The 17,103-nt window shown below is 40.5% G+C and overlaps 1 protein-coding gene and 1 non-coding gene across 3 annotated transcripts in view; both read right to left on the minus strand.

Moving 5' to 3' along the window:
* Positions 1-17,103, minus strand: part of USP45 (ubiquitin specific peptidase 45) — an 879,557-nt gene that overhangs the window by 266,142 nt on the left and 596,312 nt on the right. The window lies entirely within an intron of this gene.
* On the minus strand, positions 15,461-15,533 carry TRNAM-CAU (transfer RNA methionine (anticodon CAU)). Its single transcript has one exon. It is a non-coding gene; the product is annotated as a tRNA-Met (tRNA).

The following is a 17,103-nucleotide window of genomic DNA, read 5'->3' on the forward strand; positions in this document are numbered from 1 at the left end:
TACATTATAGCTATGTACCCCTAATCTGCTGCCCCTAACACCGCCGACCCCTATATTATATTTATTAACCCCTAATCTGCCCCCCACAACGTCGCCTCCACCTGCCTACACTTATTAACCCCTAATCTGTCGAGCGGACCGCACCGCTATTATAATAAAGTTATTAACCCCTAATCCGCCTCAATAACCCAATAATAAATAGTATTAACCCCTAATCTGCCCTCCCTAACATCGCCGACACCTAACTTCAAGTATTAACCCCTAATCTGCCGATCGGAGCTCACCACTACTCTAATAAATTTTTTAACCCCTAAAGCTAATTTTAAACCTAACCCTAACACCCCCCTAAGTTAAATATAATTTTATTCTAACAAAATAAATTAACTCTTATTAAATAAATTATTCCTATTTAAATCTAAATACTTACCTGTAAAATAAACCCTAATATAGCTACAATATAAATTATAATTATATTATAGCTATTTTAGGATTAATATTTATTTTACAGGTAACTTTGTATTTATTTTAACCAGGTAAAATAGCTATTAAATAGTTATGAACTATTTAATAGCTAAAATAGTTAAAATAATTACAAAATTACCTGTAAAATAAATCCTAACCTAAGTTACAATTAAACCTAACACTACACTATCAATAAATAAATTAAATTAAAATACCTACAATTATCTACAATTAAACCTAACACTACACTATCAATAAATTAATTAAATACAATATCTACAAATAAATACAATGAAATAAACTAACTAAAGTACAAAAAATAAAAAAGAACTAAGTTACAAAAAATAAAAAAATATTTACAAACATTAGAAAAATATTACAACAATTTTAAACTAATTACACCTACTCTAAGCCCCCTAATAAAATAACAAAGCCCCCCAAAATAAAAAAATGCCCTACCCTATTCTAAATTAAAAAAGTTCAAAGCTCTTTTACCTTACCAGCCCTGAACAGGGCCCTTTGCGGGGCATGCCCCAAAGAATTCAGCTCTTTTGCCTGTAAAAAACCCCACATACAATACCCCCCCCCAACATTACAACCCACCACCCACATACCCCTAATCTAACCCAAACCCCCCTTAAATAAACCTAACACTAAGCCCCTGAAGATCTTCCTACCTTATCTTCACCATACCAGGTTCACCGATCGGTCCTCGGAAGTGTTGATCCAAGCCCAAGCAGTAGGCTGAAGAGTGACGTCCATCCTCGGGCTGAAGTCTGGATCCAAGCGGCGGCTGAAGAAATCCATCATCGGGCTGAAGTCGGAAGTCCATCATCGAGATGAAGTCTTCTATCAAGCCGCATCTTCAATCTTCTTTCTTCTGGAGCGGAGCAGAGCCATCTTCTTCAAAGCCGACGCGGAACATCCTCTTCTCCCGACGCCTACTCGCCGAATGACGGTTCCTTTAAATGACGTCATCCAAGATAGCGTCCCTCAAATTCCGATTGGCTGATAGGATTCTATCAGCCAATCGGAATTAAGGTAGGAATATTCTGATTGGCTGATGGAATCAGCCAATCAGAATCAAGTTCAATCCAATTGGCTGATCCAATCAGCCAATCAGATTGAGCTCGCATTCTATTGGCTGTTCCGATCAGCCAATAGAATGTAAGCTCAATCTGATTGGCTGATTGGATCAGCCAATCGGATTGAACTTGATTCTGATTGGCTGATTCCATCAGCCAATCAGAATATTCCTACCTTAATTCCGATTGGCTGATAGAATCCTATCAGCCAATCGGAATTCGAGGGACGCCATCTTGGATGACGTCATTTAAAGGAACCATCATTCGGCGAGTAGGCGTCGGGAGAAGAGGATGTTCCGCGTCGGCTGGAAGATGATGGCTCCCGAAGAAAGAAGATTGAAGATGCCGTTGATAGAAGACTTCAGCCGGATCATGGACCTCTTCAGCTCCCGCTTGGATGAAGACTTCAGCCGGATCATGGACATCTTCAGCCCCCCGCTTGGGCTTGGATCAAGACATCGGAGGAGTTCTTCTGGATCGATCGGTGAACCTGGTATGGTGAAGATAAGGTAGGAAGATCTTCACGGGCTTAGTGTTATGTTTATTTAAGGGGGGGTTGGGTTAGATTAGGGGTATGTGGGTGGTGGGTTGTAATGTTGGGGGGGTATTGTATGTGTTTTTTTACAGGCAAAAGAGCTGAATTCTTTGGGGCATGCCCCGCAAAGGGCCCTGTTCAGGGCTGGTAAGGTAAAAGAGCTTTGAACTTTTGTAATTTAGAATAGGGTAGGGCATTTTTTTTATTTTGGGGGTCTTTGTTATTTTATTAGGGGGCTTAGAGTAGATGTAATTAGTTTAAAATTGTTGTAATTTTGTCTAATGTTTGTAAATATTTTTTTATTTTTTGTAACTTAGTTCTTTTTTATTTTTTGTACTTTAGTTAGTTAATTTAATTGTATTTATTTGTAGGAATTGTATTTAATTAATTTATTGATAGTGTAGTGTTAGGTTTAATTGTAACTTAGGTTAGGATTTATTTTACAGGTAATTTTGTAATTATTTTAACTATTTGAGCTAATAAATAGTTCTTAACTATTTAATAGCTATTGTACCTGGTTAAAATAAATACCAAGTTACCTGTAAAATAAATATAAATCCTAAAATAGCTATAATATAATTATAATTTATATTGTAGCTATATTAGGGTTTATTTTACAGGTAAGTATTTAGCTTTAAATAGGAATAATTTATTTAATAAGAGTTAATTTATTTAGTTAGATTTAAATTATATTTAATTTAGGGGGGTGTTAGGGTTAAAGTTAGACTTAGCTTTAGGGGTTAATAAATTTATTAGAGTAGCGGTGAGCTCCTGTCGGCAGATTAGGGGTTAATACTTGAAGTTAGGTGTCGGCAATGTTAGGGAGGGCAGATTAGGGGTTAATACTATTTATTATAGGGTTATTGAGGCGGGAGTGAGGCGGATTAGGGGTTAATACATTTATTATAGTAGCGCTCAGGTCCGGTCGGTAGATTAGGGGTTAATAAGTGTAGTTAGGTGGAGGCGACGTTGGGGGCGACAGATTAGGGGTTAATAAATATAATATAGGGGTCGGCGATGTTAGGGCAGCAGATTAGGGGTACATAGGGATAATGTAGGTGGCGGGGGTGTACGGAGCGGAAGATTAGGGGTTAAAAATAATATGCAGGGGTCAGCGATAGCGGGGGCGGCAGATTAGGGGTTAATAAGTGTAAGGTTAGGGGTGTTTAGACTCGGGGTACATGTTAGAGTGTTAGGTGCAGACGTAGGAAGTGTTTCCCCATAGGAAACAATGGGGTTGCGTTAGGAGCTGAACGCGGCTTTTTTGCAGGTGTTAGGTTTTTTTTCAGCTCAAACAGCCCCATTGTTTTCTATGGGAGAATCGTGCAGGAGCACGTTTTTGAAGCTGGCCGCGTCCGTAAGCAACTCTGGTATTGAGAGTTGCAGTGGCGGTAAATATGCCTGTACGCTCCCTTTTTGGAGCCTAACGCAGCCATTCTGTGAACTCTCAATACCAGAGGTATTTAAAAGGTGCGGCCAGAAAAAAGCCAGCGTTAGCTACGCGGGTCGTTACCGACAAAACTCTAAATCTAGGCCTAAGTGTTTTCTGAGAACACTGAAAGAGCTGGGGGCGAAGCTTCTAACAACAATTTTAGTGTGAAAAGTTAGGCAGGAAAATTTTTAGAGCAAAAAAAAAAGTTGAAAAAAATGATGACACGTCACACTATGACATAAATAGCATCATCACATGACATGCAAAGCTGTAGTGATTTCTAATACACCTATCACTCTAAAAAGCAGGTAAGAATTTTGATTATATATACAAAAAAACAAAATTTACCTAAAACTAAATTAATTTATGCTTACTTGATACATAGTAGTAACATACATAGTAGATAAGGTTGAAAAAAGACTGAAGTCCATCGAGTTCAACCTATACAAATCTAAAATACTTACAAAAAGCTCCAGTTAAGCTTAAATAACCCCATTAAAATGTGACCCATTTAATACTAGCAATCATATCCATGAATTTTGTTTATATACAGAAATTTATCCAGACTATTTTTAAATGAATCTATGGTATTGGCATTCACTACCTCCTTTGGTAATGAGTTCCACAATTTTATTGCTCTTACAGTGAAAAAACGTTTCCGTTGCAGGAGATTAAATCTCCTTTCCTCCAACCTTAAATTATGACCTCTTGTCAGAAACAATTTTCTTGGAATAAAAAGAGCTTCTGCCATCTCTGTATATGGGCCTTGAATATATTTATATAAAGTAATCATGTCACCTCTCAATCGCCTTTTTCTAAAGAGAACAGACCCAGTTTGGCTAGCCTTTCCTCATAGGTTAATTTCTCCAATCCCCTTATTAGCTTTGTGGCCCTTCTCTGAACTTGTTCTAGTTCTGCAATATCTTTTTTAGCAATCGGTCCCCAGAACTGCACTCCAAACTCAAGGTGAGGTCTTACCAGAGCTTTATATAATGACAGAATTATGCTTTCCTCCCTTGAATCAATGCCTCTTTTAATACATGCTAGTATCGTATTAGCCTTTGAAGCCGCTGCCCTGCATTGTGCACTCATCTTTAGCTTGTTATCTATTACTACTCCCAAATCCCTTTCCTCCTGTGTTTGGCTAAGTCTTGTCCCATTTAAAAAATACGTAGCCTGCTTATTTTTACTTCCAAAATGTAGAACCTTACATTTTTCCGTATTAAATCTCATTTTCCATTCACTTGCCCATAGTTCTAATTTTAGCAAATCCCTTTGTAAAGAGAGTTCGTCCTGCTCTGACTTAATGACCTTACTTAACTTAGTATCATCTGCAAAAATAGAGATGTTGCTATTTAATCCTTGCTCCAAGTCATTTATAAAAATATTAAAAATAACAGGGCCCAGTACTGATCCCTGGGGGACGCCACTGATTACCTTTGTCCAATCTGAGTATGATCCATTTACTACTACTCGTTGCTCCCTATCTTTTATCCAGTTATTTATCCATGAGCTAACATTTTCAGATATTCCCAGTCCCTTAATTTTGTGCATTAATCTCTCATGTGGCACTGTATCAAATGCCTTTGCAAAATCTAAGTATATCACATCAACTGATTCCCCTTTATCTATATTTTTACTTACTTCCTCGTAGAATCTAATTAGATTAGTTTGACATGATCTATTTCTCCTAAAGCCATGCTGATTAGAACTCATAATCTTGTTTACACAAATATGCTCATCAATATAATCCCTTATAATCCCTTCAAATATCTTCCCCACTATTGATGTCAGACTAACTGGTCTATAGCTTCCTGGATCATCCCTGCTTCCCTCTGATGAATGTCTTTCTTTCCAGGTATGGAGAGTTTACGATTTAATTCCAATTACTAGTGGGAATTCACCTTCTGGCCAGCAGGAGGAGGTAAAGAACACCCCAGCAGAGCTGCTAAGTGTAACTTCCCTTAACCATAATCCCCAGTCATTCAGCTGAAGTAAAATGGAAAAAGAAGATAACACAAGGGTAAAGAGATGCCTGAGGTTTATACAAAAAATCCAGCCGTCTTAAAGGCAATAAGGGCGGGTCGTGGACTCTCCATGCCCTGAAAGAAAGAAATTTATCAGGTAAGCATGAATTGTGTTTTCTTTCCTATGGCATGGAGAGTCCACAATCCATTCCAATTACTAGTGGGAACCAATACCCAAGCTAGAGGACACAGAATAAAAGGGAGGGAGAACAAGACAGGCAACCTAAACAGAAGGCACCACCGCCTGAAGAACTTATCTCCCAAAGGAAGCCTCAGCCGAGGCAAAAGTACCAAATTTGTAGATTCTGGAAAAGGAATGCAATGAGGGTCAAGTGGTCACCTTCAAGATTTACTTCACTGAGCTTCAATTTTGAAAACCCAGAAAAAAGAGACAGCCCTAGTGGAATGAGCTGTATTTTGATCAGGAGGCTGTTGTCCAGCTGTCTCAAAAGCTAACCGGATAATACTTCTCATCCAGAGAGAAAGAGAACTAGAAATGGCCTTCTAACCCTTATGCTTACCAGCGAAAACAGCTAAAAGATCAGAAGATTGTCGAAAAACCTTAGTAGCTTGCAGATAAATTTGTAGAGTACGCACAATATCCAGGTTGTGCAACAGACGATCCTTCTGAAAAGAAGGGTTAGGACAAAAAGAAGGAACAACAAAATTCTTGATTGCTGTTGTGATCCGACAGGATCTTATGAAAAAGTCACCACTGAGAACAAAGGACCGCCTTATCAGCATGAAACATGAGGTAAGGAGAATCGCATTGAAGAGCCTAAGTTTTGAGACTATACGAAAAGCAAATTTATGCTTACCTGATAAATTTCTTTCTTTTGCGATGTACCGAGTCCACGGATTCATCCTTACTTGTGGGATATTCTCCTTCCTAACAGGAAGTGGCGAAGAGAGCACCACAGCAGAGCTGCCTATATAGCTCCACATTAACTCCACCCCCCAGTCATTCGACTGAAGGCCAAGGAAGAAAAAGGAGAAACTATAAGATGCAGAGGTGACTGAAGTTTTTAAACAAAAATTCTATCTGTCTTGAATAGACAGGGCGGGCCGTGAACTCGGTACATCGCAAAAGAAAGAAATTTATCAGGTAAGCATAAATTTTGTTTTCTTTTGCATGATGTACCGAGTCCACGGATTCATCCTTACTTGTGGGATACCAATACCAAAGCTTTAGGACACGGATGAAGGGAGGGACAAGACAGAAACCTAAACGGAAGGCACCACTGCTTGCAAAACCTCTCTCCCAAAAATAGCCTCCGAAGAAGCAAAAGTATCAAATTTGTAAAATTTGGAAAAGGTATGAAGCGAACACAAGTCGCAGATTACAAATCTGTTCAACAGAAGCATCATTTTTAAAAGCCCATGTGGAAGCTACCGCTCTAGTAGAATGAGCTGTAATCCTCTCAGGAGGCTGCTGTCCAGCAGTCTCATAAGCCAAACGGATGATGCTTTTCAGCCAAAAGGAAAGAGAAGTCGCCGTAGCCTTTTGACCCCTACGCTTTCCAGAATAGACAACAAACAAAGAAGATGTTTGACAAAAATCTTTGGTTGCCTGCAAATAAAATTTCAAAGCACGAACCACATCCAAGTTGTGCAACAGACGTTCCTTCTTACAAGAAGGATTAGGACACAGAGAAGGAACAACAATTTCCTGATTGATATTCCTGTTAGTAACACCCTTAGGTAGGAACCCAGGCTTGGTACGTAAAACCACCTAATCAGCATGGAACACAAGATAAGGCGAGTCACATTGTAATGCAGATAGTTCAGAAACTGTTTGAGCTGAAGAGATAGCAACTAGGAACAAAACTTTCCAAGATAAAAGCTTAATATCTATGGAATGCATGGGTTCAAACGGAACCCCCTGAAGAACTCTAAGAACTAAATTTAGACTCCATGGAGGAGCAACAGATTTAAACACAGGCTTAATTCTAGCTAAAGCCTGACAAAAAGCCCGAACGTCTGGAACATCTGCCAGACGCTTGTGCAACAAAATAGACAGAGCAGATATCTGTCCTTTTAGAGAACTAGCTGACAATCCTCTCTCCAATCCCTCTTGGAGAAAAGACAAAATCCTAGGAATCCTGGAGAAACCTTTGGATTCGCACCAAAAAAGATATTTACGCCATAACTTATGATAGATTTTCCTGGTAACAGGCTTTCGAGTCTGAATCAAGGTATTTATGACTGACTCAGAGAAACCACGCTTTGATAGAATCAAGCATTCAATCTCCAAGCAGTCAGTTGCAGAGAAATTAGATTTGGATGCTTGAATGGACCCTGAATCAGAAGGTCCTGTCTCAGCGGCAGAGACCATGGTGGAAGAGATGACATGTCCACCAGGTCTTCATACCAAGTCCTGCGTGGCCACGCAGGCGATATCAAAATCACTGATGCTCTCTCCTGTTTGATTCTGGCAATCAGACGTGGAAGAAGAGGGAAAGGTGGAAACACATAAGCCAGGTTGAACGACCAGGGTACTGCTAGAGCATCTATCAGTACAGCCTGAGGATCCCTTGATCTGGAGCCATAACGAGGAAGTTTGGCGTTCTGAAGAGACGCCATCAGATCCAATTCTGGTGTGCCCCATCGCTGAACCAGTTGAGCAAACACCTCCGTATGGAGTTCCCACTCCCCCAGATAAAAAGTCTGACGACTTAGAAAGTCTACCTCCCAGTTCTCTACACTTGGGATATAGATCGCTGACAGATGGCAAGAGTGAGCCTCTGCCCATTGGATTATTCTTGAGACCTCTATCATCGCTAAGGAACTCCTTGTTCCGCCCTGATGATTGATATAAGCCACAGTCGTGATGTTGTCCGACTGAAACCTGATGAATCTGGCTGAAGCCAGCTGAGGCTATACCTGGAGAGCATTGAATATCGCTCTTAATTCCAGAATATTTATCGGTAGGAGAGCCTACTCCCAAGACCACAAACCCTTTCTTTAGGGAATTCCAGACTGCACCCCAGCCCAGAAGGCTGTCGTCTGTCGTCACTATATCCCATTCTGGCCTGCGGAAACACATTCCCTGGGACAGATGATCCTGTGACAACCACCAAAGAAGAGAGTCTCTGGTCTCTTGATCCAGATTTATCTGAGGAGATAAATCCATATAATCCCCATTCCACAGATTGAGCATGCATAGTTGCAGTGGTCTGAGATGCAAGCGAGCAAACGGAACTATGTCCATTGCCGCTACCATTAGACCGATTACCTCCATACACTGAGTCACTGACGGCCAAGGAATGGAGTGAAGAGCTCGGCAGGTGGACAAAATCTTTGATTTCCTGTCCTCCGTCAGAAATATTTTCATGTCCACTGAGTCTATGAGAATTCCTAGAAATGAAACTCTTGTGAGGGGGGAAAGAGAACTCTTTTTTATGTTCACCTTCCACCCGTGAGATCTTAGAAAGGCCAACACTAAGTCCGTGTTCGACTTGGCTAATTGGAAGGTCGACGCTTGAATCAGAATGTCGTCTAGATAAGGCCACACTGCTATGCCCTGAGGCCTTAGAACCGCCAGAAGGGACCCTAGCACCTTCGTGAAGATACGTGGCGCCATGGCCAACCCGAAAGGAAGAGCCACAAACTGATAATGCTTGTCCAGAAAGGCTGAACCTGAGGAACTGGTGATGATCTTTGTGGATAGGAATGTGTAGATACGCATCCTTTAAATCCATGGTGGTCATATATTGACCCTCCTGGATCAATGGTAAGATAGTCCGAATGGTCTCCATCTTGAAGGATGGGACTGTTAGGAACTGGTTTAGGATCTTGAGATCCAGAATTGGTCTGAATGTTCCCTCATTTTTGGGAACAATAAACAGATTGGAGTAGAACCCCTGTCCTTGTTCTGCTTTTGGAACTGGGCAGATCACTCCCATGGTAAAAAGGTCTTCTACACAGCGTAAGAACGCCTCTCTTTTTGTCGGGTTTACAGACAATTGAGAAAGATGGAACCTCCCCCTTGGAGGGGAGTCCTTGAAATCTAGAAGGTATCCCTGGGTTACAATTTCTACTGCCCAGGAATCCTGAACGTCTCTTGCCCAGGCCTGAGCAAAGAGAGAGAGTCTGCCCCCTACTAGATCCGGTCCCGGATCAGGGGCTACCCCTTCATGCTGACTTAGTGGCAGCAGCAGGCTTTTTGGTCTGTTTACCCTTCTTCCAAGCCTGATTAGGTCTCCAGGTTGGCTTGGATTGAGCAAAATTCCCTTCTTGCTTTGCAGCAGAGGAAGAGGGACCACTTTTGAAGTTTCGAAAGGAACGAAAATGATTTTGTTTGCTCCTTATCTTATTTGACTTATCCTGAGGGAGGGTATGACCCTTACCTCCAGTAATGTCTGAAATGATCTCTTTCAGTGCAGGCCCGAATAAGGTCTTACCTTTGAAAGGGATGGACAAAAGCTTAGATTTAGATGACACATAAGCTGACCAGGACTTAAAGTGAAGGTTAAGTTTTAGGTATTACACTTCTTTCCCTGTAAATACTATCCAAATAAATGTGAGTTTAATTCATCAAAATTTTAGTATCGCTATATTAATGTATTTATTACCTGTTCTTTATCCTATTCATCAGACTGTTAAAACATCCCTTTTTTTTTTTCTTATCCAGGTCACGTTTTTTTCACAGCCAATTGAGACACTGGCTGTTAGGCGGCCGTCAAATTACGTCACCGCAAAACTCTCTCAAATGCGCATTCAATTCCTATCTGTTAGTCTCAACGCGCGTTCTAATTTTGCGCATGCGCTTTCTTCAATTCCTCCGGCTACGTCTTGGGTATTGACAATGTTGCAACTGTATCACGCCTGCGCTTTAGCTCAAACAAATTTTTCGGTCGAGTGGTGCGCATGCGCAATTGCTCCTGAAAAAGTGAACAAGCTTTTGAATGACGTACAGAGCGGGTGGGACTGCTCTGTACGTAATGTAATGAATAATCTGGAAATCAATGGAGGGAGGAGCTACAAACGGCCGGGAGAGTAAATATAACATGTTTATAAAACAAGAATCTATATACTAATGTTAAAGAATTTTTTAGCGATCATGGTATTTAGGACTTAACTAATATATTACAGGCAACAAAACAGCAAAACTTAACCTTCACTTTAAGCCATAACGCTCTACACGCTAAAATGGCAAAACCTGAATTCTTTGCCGCTAACTTAGCAAGATGAAAAGCGGCGTCTGTAATAAAAGAATTAGCCAATTTAAGAGCCTTAATTCTGTCCAAAATATCATCTAGTAGGGTCTCCATCTGAAGAGCCTCTTCTAGAGCCTCAAACCAAAAGGCAGCTGCAGTGGTTACAGGAACAATGCATGCTATAGGTTGAAGAAGAAAACCTTGATGAACAAAAATTTTCTTTAGGAGACCCTCTAATTTTTTATCCATAGGATCAATGAAAGCACAACTGTCTTCAATAGGTATAGTTGTACGCTTAGCCAGAGTAGAAATAGCTCCCTCCACCTTAGGGACCGTCTGCCATGAGTCCTTTATGGTGTCAGAAATAGGGAACATTTTCTTAAAAACAGGAGGGGGAGCAAACGGAATACCTGGTCTATCCCACTCCTTAGTAACAATGTCCGAAATCCTCTTAGGGACCGGAAAAACATCAGTGTAATCAGGAACCTCTAAATATTTGTCCATTTTAAACAATTTCTCTGGAACGACAATAGGGTCACAATCATCCAGAGTAGCTAAAACCTCCCTGAGCAATAAACGGAGGTGCTCTAGCTTAAATTTAAATGCCGTCATATCTGAATCTGTCTGAGTGAACTTCTTTCCTGAATCAGAAATCTCTCCCTCAGACAGCAAATCCCTCATCCCTACCTCAGAACATTGTGGGGGAATATCGGATACGGCTACTAAAGCGTCTTAACCCAGAGCTACTGCGCTTCCCTTGCAACCCAGGCAGTTTAGATAAAACTTCTGTGAGGGTAGTATTCATAACTGAAGCCATATCTTGCAAGGTGAAAGAATTAGTTGCACTAGAAGTACTTGGCGTCGCTTGTGCGGGCGTTACCGGTTGTGACACTTGGGGAGAACTAGATGGCAAAACCTGACTTCCTTCTGTCTGAGAATCATCTAATGCCAAATTTTAATAAGTCAAAATATGCTGTTTGCAATTTATAGACATATCAGTACAAGTGGGACAGATTCTAAGAGGGTGTTCCACAATGGCTTCTAAACAAATTGAACAATGAGTTTCCTCAGTGTCAGACATGTTTAACAGATTAGTAACAAAGCAAGCAAGCTTGGAAAACACTTTATTTAAAGAAAAAAACACAATCTGCAAAAACGGTAGTGTGCCTTTAAGAGAAAAAAACGCATACACAAACTGCAAAACAGGGTAAAATTGCTTCAAATTTTCCTAAATTTTTACAGTGTACCCACTAAGCCTTAGAAGGATTGCACCACAAGTAAAGAAACAATAACCCCACAAATGACAAAACCGGATTGAAATTTGTCTAAAAACTGGTTAAAACCCCTATTAGCACCTTGCCACAGCTCTGCTGTGGCCCTACCTGCTATTAGGAACAATAATCTGAGGATAAAGCTTCAAATAGGCCCTCAGAAGACTACCAGGAGCTCAGTAGAAGTTGCTTGCTGCTTGCCTGAATTACTAAGTGTGCAACTGAGGCACGAAAATAGGCCCCCCCACCTCACTCGATGTGGCTGGGGCCTACACAAATCTAGCAAACTATGTTTGAAAACCATGTGGGTTATAACAACCCTAAATAAGCCAAATGACCCCTCAAAGAAACGTTCCCAGAAACATAAAAAAACGTTACTCCCAGAACACACAAACGTTTGTCACTTTCTAATAAACAAACTAAGTGCCCAAAAAACTTAGCCCTTCATGCAAGCTAATAACACCTCTTTCATACTAGGATTACTGCTTACCCTTCCCCTAATGGGGATACTGTCAGCCTTTCTGAGTTAACACAGTCTCTGCAGAAAATATGACTGAACGTACCTCATTGCTGCATAGCAAGAAACCGTTCCGCACACTGAAGTTTTCCTGTACTCCCCAGCTACTGTGGGAACAGCAGTGGACCTTAGTTACAAATGCTAAGATCATAATCCTCCAGGCAGAAATCTTCATCTATGTCCTGCCTGAGAGTAAATAGTACAACACCGGTACCATTTAAAAATAACAAACTCTTGATTGTAGTTAAAATTAAACTAACATCTTAACACCTCTTTCACTTTACCCTTCCTGCTTAGAGCTGGCAAAGAGAATGACTGGGGGGTGGAGTTAAGGGGGGAGCTATATAGGCAGCTCTGCTGTGGTGCTCTCTTTGCCACTTCCTGTTAGGAAGGAGAATATCCCACAAGTTAGGATGAATCCGTGGACATCATGAAAAAGAAATAAAAAATATCAAGCAGAGAAAAATGTTTCCAGAATAATAACTTAATATCAACTGAAAGCATAGGCTTAAACAGAGCCTGATGAAAATTTAAGAACAAGGATAAGACTCCAAGGAGGAGCAAAAGGGTTAAACACAGGCTTGGTTCTGACCATGCATGAACAAAAGATAGAATATCTGGCAGATCTGCCAAACACTAGAATAAAAGACTAGACAGTATGGAAACTGACCCTTCAGAGTACTGACTGACAAAATCCTTCTCCAGGCCATCCTGAAGAAAGGAAGAAATGTAGGGAATTCTCACCTGACTCCAAAAGAAAACCCTTAGATTTGCACCAATAAAGGGATTTACGCTATACGTTATGGTAAATCTTACGAGAAAAAGGTTACGAACTTGGAGCAAGGTAACAAGATCTACTCAGAAAAAAAGCACGCCTAGAAGACGAGGCGAGCAATCTATAAACAGTTAGTTTCAGCGAAGGTTAGATTTGGGTGGAGGAAAAGACCTCAAAGTAGAAGGTCCTTAAGCAGAGGCCACCTCCAAGAGGTAAGAGATTACATCTTCACCAGATCAAGAACCAGATCCTGTGAGGCCAGGCCAGAGCTACGAGAATCACAGACTCTCCTTCCTGAGATACGAGCTAAACTCGAGGAAGGAGGGCAACATGAAGAAACAAGAATGCTAGATCGAAATCCCAAGTTACCGCCAGAGCGGTGATCAAAACTGAGATCAGATGATCCTAACCGGTAACCTAAAAGCTTGGCGGAAGTTGAGATGCCATGAAACAAACTCCGGAACCCCCTACATGAGGGATAACCTTGAGAATACTTCCGAATGGAGAGCCCACTCCCCTGGAAGAAAAGTCTACCTACTCAGAAAGTCCGCTTGCAAGTTGACCACCCCTGCGAATCATCACCTTCAGAGCTAAGGAACTCTGAGTTCCTCCCTGTTGGATGATGTGCACTACAGAGGAGATGATGCCAAACTGAAATCTGATGAATGGGACCGAACCTAATTGAGGCCAAGCTGTAGAGAAGGTAAGATTGTTCCAGGATGGTGATTGGGAGAGAAGACCCCTCTTGAGTCCAAAGACCCTAAGTCTGTAAAGAACCCAAATCTGCTTTCCAGCCTGAGAGGCTGTCTTCCGTAGTCACAATTTCCCAAGATGGTCGCAAGTAACAAGTTCCCTGAGACAGAGATCCTGAGCATCCCCTAAGATAGAGAGTCTCTCGTCATTGAGTCAAGGACTATCCTCTGAAAGAGATCCAAGAGGTCTATGTTCCAATGACCGAGGATGCATAACTGTAGAGGTCTCAGAAGGACATTAGTAAAAGGAATAAACCAATTACTTCCCTACACTGAGCCACTGAGGGATGTATAGAGGATTGAAAAGAAATACAGGAAGCAAGAAATTTGGATTTTCTGAACTTCGTCAGAGAAAACAAACAAAAAACTTCATAGACAGAAAATCTATAATCATTCCCAAAAGCATACCCTAGTATCTTGGTACCAGGGAACTCTTCCCCAGATTCTTCATCCACCGAGTGTACAAACAGTGGACAACAGAGAATTCAAATTAAATCTTGTTAAAAGAAAGATGGTACCTGAACCAAGATATCATCCAGTTATGCAGCCACAGCAATGCCCTGAGATCTGATCACAGCCAGAGAGACCCTAGAACCTTCGTAAAGATTCAAGGCACCGTGGCAAGACTGAAAGGAAGGGCCACAAAGTGAAAGTGTTTGTCCAGAAAGGCAAAACTAAGGAAAAGAAAAAGTTCCTTGTGAATAGCAACATGAAGGAATGCAACCTTTAGCAGGATGGGAGATAGACTATCCCTCCTAAACCAAAAGGAGAATAGAAGAAATAGTCTCCCTTTTGAAGGATGGAACTCCAGTTCTAAAAAATTCTGTTATAGTAGCTTATTGCGAAACAAATTGTCAAAGCCGAGCCCAGATCTGAACCTGAGTATCCTGGTTCCTAGCCAGTCTCTCAATTCCTGCATCACCGGAGGACTCTGCCGCCAGAGGAACAGGAACAATCACTCCAAGAGAAGTGAAAACCCTTACACATATTAAGAAAGCCTCTTTCATTAACATCAGAGAGGATCAGATTTGAATCCTATACAGTATCTCTGAGACTACCTTAAAAAGGGATTTCCAGCTCTAGCGGCTGGATTCAAATCAACAACTCTTGAGTTGTAAGCAACTAGCTAACAACTAGGCTACATTGGCTACAAGTACTTGTTCCAAGGCTGTCTCAAAATCAGCCAGACCAGGAGTAATAAAGGAAAAAATGCAATAGATTCAAATTCAAGAGACAAAAGCAAACATCATCTCCAAGAAGGAGATTATTCTTAAAGGCTAAAGTCGCTCACCCTTGAGGACGTGGAACTGTCACAGCAATGTTCAGGAACAATCCTGAAACTTCAGCTGCTGAAACTATCTCAGCCTGCTGCTCTGTCTCCGGGTGTACTTTATTTAATTTAATAAGAACATAAAAAAATTAAAATTGTCTTTTAAAAGAGCAAATGCCTCGTGAGAGGCATGAACTCACGACCTTCAGATTATGAGACTGACGCGCTACCTACTGCGCTAACAAAGCCTAACTGGCGATTAAATTAATCCCACAAAAAACAACTGAGTATGATACATGAAAACATACATGTCAGACAAAACAATTGTCGAATAAGATTATAGGTCTATATAAAAATTTAGAAAAAAATATAGCATGAAAAAAAACACACATGAAAAATAAGTCCCCATACATAAAACGGAATATTAAAAATTTCCTCATATGAGATAGATTAATACATAGAGTACCTGTACCATACAGGGTAAACCATTATGTACAAAAGTTAAGTTAAAATGAACTGAAATTATGATTGAGGGCACTAGAATGCTAAGAGTTTTCATGCTACCATCAGCATGATAAACACCTAGTACATGTGTAAATAAATCCTGAAGAGATTGAAAGCAGATGAGACACATTAAATATTAAAAATGTGATAGATCATATAACGAAAACTGCCACTAGATGGCAGACACTACCAAGAGTTTCATAATCAAAATGCATTCATCAGCAGTGTAATATCGCCTGACAAATATAAAATGAACTGGTTAAAGCAGTCATCCAAAATGAAATACATAGAAGTGCACAAAACGATATGGGCTAGGAAACACAATGGAGTCAGAAAAAAAAAAAAAAAAAAAAAAAAAAAAAAAAAAACGCCTAAAGAAACCTGTGGCGGGAAAATTAACCCCACTGCAACTGGTTTCAGTCTCAATACCAAATAAAGACTGTAAATACATAGGAGCATACTTACTTTGTGCCGCTCTGACAAAAACACCCTCTGCCTACCAGTGTACACATAGGCTATGACGGGGACCTTCTAATAATTGCAGAAGTAAAGAAGAGAACTACTACCAGTCTCAAAAAAACTCACAAAGAAATGGCGAGTAGCCAGATTACTGCGGGGCGTCTTCAGCCCCTCCACCTGAAACCGCAATATAAACTCATGCCAAAATAGTAAGTACTGGGAACTCTACAATGGTCCCATAGTGTAACTCCAGAGTGAAGGGTAAAAACTACAGGACATCCCCCAGCCTCTTACTGAATAAATCTTTGCGGTCAAATGGTGGTTTAACATGAAACCACAACATACCTCCCAACATTTCAAAATTCAAAAGAGGGACCCCACCCCCCCCCCCCACGGCAAAAAATTTAAATGTGGTAGGCAGTAACAAGGGCAGGGCTTAAAAAATCATAAGACCAAAGTAATATAAATAAAATTCTGAATAAAGTCATATCTTTTAATACTCTTAGGCAGCAAATGAAACACAAGCTCAAACCACTGGTATAGCTATGTGAGCTCTGTATTTAAAGGGACATTAAACACCTAATGAAAATGGCTGAAACCTACTTTTTCTTATAAATAAAAATAAAATAATCACTGCAGTTTATTTTATATGTTCCTCTTACCCCAAACTTTTCAAAGGGATTGTTTTGAAATACAGTGTTGAGCCAGTGCCACATTTCCTATGTAAGCTGCCATATTGTAGTGTGCGTTACAGGGCTCATTAGTCACATGACACAGCATATTGGCTGTTACAGTACTTAGAGAATATAACATTTGCCTGCAGTGTGTGAGCTGCAGTGAGACACATTTATTTCT

Source organism: Bombina bombina, chromosome 4 (assembly GCF_027579735.1).
Source record: "Bombina bombina isolate aBomBom1 chromosome 4, aBomBom1.pri, whole genome shotgun sequence".
Classification (NCBI taxonomy): domain Eukaryota; kingdom Metazoa; phylum Chordata; class Amphibia; order Anura; family Bombinatoridae; genus Bombina; species Bombina bombina.